Source organism: Vicugna pacos, chromosome 20 (genome assembly GCF_048564905.1).
Source record: "Vicugna pacos chromosome 20, VicPac4, whole genome shotgun sequence".
NCBI lineage: Eukaryota > Metazoa > Chordata > Mammalia > Artiodactyla > Camelidae > Vicugna > Vicugna pacos.
In genome coordinates, this window is record NC_133006.1 from 25,486,014 (window position 1) to 25,491,379 (window position 5,366).

At 36.7% G+C, this 5,366-nt stretch overlaps 1 non-coding gene across 1 annotated transcript; it reads left to right on the forward strand.

Annotated features, from left to right (window-relative positions):
• Positions 1 to 393: 393 nt before the first annotated feature.
• On the forward strand, positions 394 to 466 carry TRNAR-UCG (transfer RNA arginine (anticodon UCG)). Its single transcript has one exon. It is a non-coding gene; the product is annotated as a tRNA-Arg (tRNA).
• The last annotated feature ends 4,900 nt before the right edge of the window (positions 467 to 5,366 follow it).

The window sequence follows — 5,366 nt, forward strand, 5'->3', positions numbered from 1 at the left end:
TACCAGAGGGTCTTTAATCTGACTTTGTCTTCATTCTGAAGGTTAACCGAGCGTTTGTCTGTAGCTATGATAACAGAGGGACATTCAGTCCTTTTCGCCGATTTCTTTACAGGTTAGCGCAGTGAGAGAGGCATCGCAATGCAAGTGTAAAATTTTGTTCAGAAAGATTTGGTGTAAAGCTAAGGGCAGAAGTTTGATGAAAATCAAATTTTCCATTTCGCCTTAGCCTCGTACCGTAACTTCTCGGAGAAGTTACTTCGCTTTTGTATCAATGGCACCATCTGTTAGATAAAAATTAATAGGAAAAATGTTTTTTCGTAAAGGTTACACTAAATAATATGTAGTCCAGATTCTTTACACTTGAAAAACTTTTTTGTAGTAAGACAAGGACAAGACCACGTGGCCTAATGGATAAGGCGTCTGACTTCGGATCAGAAGATTGAGGGTTCGAATCCCTTCGTGGTTGCAATGTAGGTTTTTTTTTCACGCCTTGAGCCTTTCACAGGCATCACTGTCCCCACTCTCAGATGCCAGATTACAGCATCCGAACACGGAGGAGATTACCCCCTCAGATCTGATTGATTCAGAATGTAGGGTTGGCGGTTAGCCTCCTTCGGCCGCAAGTACTTCAGAATCCTTGGCCAGACTGGTTCATAGGTATGCGGATTGGGAAAAGCGCAAGCCCTGGTCCTGCAGACCCTCTTCTACCGGGTTGGGTGTGCACAGTGAGCGAGGTGGGAGGGACAGGGCACAAAGGTCAAGGAATTTTGCTCACCTGTTCCGGCAGTACCGGGACGTCTCGGTTATTTTAGCTTAAGACGACCCTCACTCTTCCATTGGTTTTCAATTGGCGCTCGGTAATTCGACGCTGGTAAGAGTCTTTATGTCTAGAGATTTGTCTATTTGAAGTTAGTTTAAATGTCGCCCCCTTTCGAAAGGAAAATGTTATAAAAGAAGCGTTATAAAACCCTCTCCTGATTCAGGGGGATGCCTCCCGCAAGTCGCGGGATGAATTAGTTGGACTTTCAGCAATGTCTGAGGAACCAGTGTTAAATCAGAGACCCGAAACCGTGAGAAGAGGAGAGCCAGGCAAATTAGAACCAAGAGAGAACATCTTCTGCAAAAATGGAAAGAATCTGGCCAAATACATGTGAATATTTAGACGAAATGGACAAATAAACTGAACAATATGACGTATCCAATTTAGATTCAAGAAGGAATCGCAGTTATGAAGTCTTAAACTATGAAATATTTTGAATTAGTTCTCAAGTCACCCTACTGAGAAAATTTTGTTCTGTCGTTTACCAGACTTCTTTAAAATATTCAAAGAAGAAATAAATCTAATTAGATATAACTCTTCCATAGTACAAGAAAAAAAGGAAAAGAAAGAAGAAATTCGTAACTACTCTTGCAGAATGCCATAGAGTTTTTCCCCATTGATGTAATTTTAAACATGTTTATTGAAGCATAATTTTCTTAAAATGAACTACATATATGTAAACATATGTATATGTTTGGCATATGTATAATTCATGAAACCATCACTACAGTAAAGATAATGAACATAGACATCACCCCCTAAGTTTCTTCATGTCCTTTAGTAATCCCCGTCCCTCCCACAACCACTGCTTTCTGTTATTATGTTTGTGGTTTTATGATGTTGTATGCTTGTAGTTTGTAGAATTTTATGTAAATGGAATCATATAGTATGGACTACTTTTTTATTCTTTCACTCAGTATCCTTATTTTGAGATTCATCCATGTTGCTTGTGTCAATAGTTCATTTCTTTTCATTGTTAGATAGTGTTCTGTTGTATGAATATACCACAATTTGTTTATCCATTCACCGGTTGATGAATTATTTCCAGTTATAATGAAAGCTGCTTTGAACATTTGTGTATAAGCTATTTTATGGCTATAAGCCTTCATTTCTCTTGGGTGAATACCTAGGAGTGGAAAGACTTGGCCATATTGGTAGGTCTATATTTAATCTTTTAATAAGAAACTGCCAAAATGAAGCTGGTATTACCTTCACACATAACCTGATAGGGACGTTATGAAAAAGGAAAGTCATAGGCCAATTTCACTCTTGAGCATAGTTGCAAATTATCCTGAAGGTTAAGGAACTGAACACAGTTTAGAATGGATTATAAGTCATTTTGATCTTTGCTTATCTTTTAATAATTGGCTCTTGAGTGGTAAGGAAACTCTTATGGTCCCTAATTCATGGCTCAGATCAAGTAGCCTAAAGACACTGTTTTCCCAGGTCTTTATCTTTCAATAGTTCTGATAAGCTTTTGAATACATTTGGAGCATGCCTTCAGCATAAAGAAGAGAAATTATTCTAGATTCAGAAGGCAACACAAGTAATAGGCAATTATAAAATGAAATAAGATGCATTAACTGTCACAGGATAAATTGCATAAAATATGTAATATTTAGTAATATACCTAATAAAATCAATACTTAGTAATGAATCTAATAAATTGAATGAAATTTTAGCTATAGAGGTCCATAAGACCTCTGAGGACTAAACTGCAAAATTTTAGTGAGAGAATTTAAGTAAGACCTAAATAAACAGAGATACATACCAAGTTTATGGAATGAAATACCTAGTATTATGAAGATGTCACTTCCCCCAAATTGATCCATAGATGCAAAGTATTTCCAGCTAAAAGCTTAACTAATGTACATTTGGAATTTGATAAACTTAGTTCTAAAATGTATATGAAAATGGGCGATTAACTAAGACATGGGTAAAAATAAGGAACAAATGAGAGAATTTTTTCCACCTGATATTAAGACTCATTCAAAATTTCTTCAGTAATTGAAAGAAGCATAGCATTGGCAAAGGATAGGTAAACAGAGAAATCAAACATAATAAAAAGCTTGTGTTCATGTGGACACCTGACAGAGAACGATGGGTACACTACATATAGTGGAGGAAAAGGAGGTAAATTTTTAAATAAAACCAACTGACCCTTGAACAGCATGGGCTTGAACTATGTGGGTCCACTTATATGTGGATTTTTTTTTCAGTAAATATGCGTATAGTACTAAATAATCCACAGCTGGCTGAATCTGCAGATGTGGAACCAGGGATACAGAGGGCTGACTGTAAAGTCACATATGGATGCATGGGGGTCAGGACCTCTAACCCACATTATTCAAGGGTTAAGTGTAGTTCTAGAAAAAATGGACATAACCTACAAATCACCATATAGGAAAAGAGTCTGAGTTAAATACTTAAATGTAAAAGACAGATAAATACAAACTTTAAAAGTCATAAGAACATATTTGTTAACTTGGGGTAGGGAAGAATTTTATAAACAATTTCATAAACAATAAAGAAAAGATTGACAAATTTGACAATATTAAAAAAAAAGTTTTAATTAACTGACCAACAGATACCATAATGAGAGAAAAATGGCATTAAGTATAATGATGGCTATAGAGGTTTTTTTTTTTACAAATGTCCTTTGTCAAATTGAAGAAGTTCCTGTCTCTCATTAGTCTGTTGAGAATTTTCATCAGGAAAGGGTATTGGATTTTCTCAAATGATTTTTTTTTTTGCATCTATTGCAATGATCATGTGGTTCTTATTTTTTATTCTATTGATGTGGTGTATTACACTAACTGATTTTTGGATGTTAAAGTAACCTTGCATTCCTGGGATAAATCCCACTTAGTCATGAGGTATAACTCCTTTTATGTGTTGCTGGATTTTGCTTATTAGTATTTTGTTGAGTATTTTTGTGTCCATGTTTATAAGAGATATTGGTCTACAGCTTTCTTTTCTTGTGATGTCTGGTTTTAGCATCAGGGTAATAATGGTCTCCTTTTCCAATTTTTAAAATAATTTATGAAGAATTAATATCAAAATTTTTTTAAGTTTGGTAGAATTCAGCAGTGAAGATATCTGGGCTTAGGCTTTTCTTTGTGGGTAATTTTCAGTTACTAAATCAGTCTGTTTGCTTGTTATAGGTTCTTATTCTGAGCTAAATGCTTTTATCAGTCATCTACATCTTTGTAACAAACTTCACCCAAATGTAGTGGCTTAAAACAATAATTACTTACTTAGTTTGCAACTTGGGCTGTGCCCTAATGGACAATTCTTTTCCTGGTTTTGCCTGAGGTTACTCATTGATTGCAATCATCTGGCAGCTTGACTGGGACTAGATGGTCCAAAATGTTCCCACTCACACTGGGGTGTGCTGGAATGGCTGGGATGGCTGAGATGACAGGGACTCTCTCTGCATGTGGTCTTCCATCCTCTAGGAAGTTAGATGGGATTTCTTCACATGGTGTCTCAGTGTCCCAAGACAGAAAGAGAAGTTGTAGGGAGTGTTGAGGCCTAATCTTGGAGCTCCCACAACATCTCTTCCATAACACCATTACTATAGTATTCTATTGATCCAATCATAAGATTAGCTCACATACAAGGGGGAGGGAAATAGACTCCACCTCTTGATGGTAGCTGCTTCATAGTCACATTGCAAAGGGACATGCAAAATAGGAGGAATTTGTGGCTATTAATCAATCAATGATTGATTAACTCATTTAACACTAAAACCAACAGTGTGAATAGCCCCTATCGATATATCCATTATGTATCTTAGTAAGTAAATTGTCCATTATCACTTCTTTACTGGTGTTAATGCAAATTAGTCTGTGAGCCTTGTTTTGAACCCACATTTACAAGGTGGGCAGCTCAGTGTGGGGCCAGAGAGAATGTAAGCACTCCAAAATGTAGCAGCAGCTGGAAAAGAGCTGGTAGTGCTAAGCATTTGGACCTGGGCAGTTATAAATTTTTTGTAAAGTGGGAGAGTTCCATGTCCGTATTTTAGGATGACTCTGATAATGTTAAAGATCCAGAAGGTGAGATTAAGTGGCCTATACATAGGATCCCTGTTCAACTAGTTGTCTGAGACTGAATACCTGTGTCTCTGTTATATCTACAGGTAGCATGGACTTAAAAAGAGTGATGAGACTCCTAGAGGAAGCCCAGAGGAGTGAAGAAACTGAGGAAAACAGGTTTAAGGTCAGGAAATTTTCCACTGAAATACTTATAAAAATGAAAATCATCCACATAGTTGACAAATAAGACATAGTTGAATTGAATACTGTAAACAGTTACCTCGGCAACTGTCAAAAACTAAATGCTAAAGTGTTGGAAGAAAGCAGGTACCCAAATCAGCGGGATGGTATTTGTTATGCATGACGTTAAGCAGAGAGTTTTAAGACGAATTCACAAGTTAGCTCTAAGATGTAAATCACAACAGTTGATCTCTTGGGGGACGGGAGGTGGGGCTGGGGTGTCTCAAATTTAACGTGTCTCCTTGTATGAGCTAGAAAGTGGTAAAAGC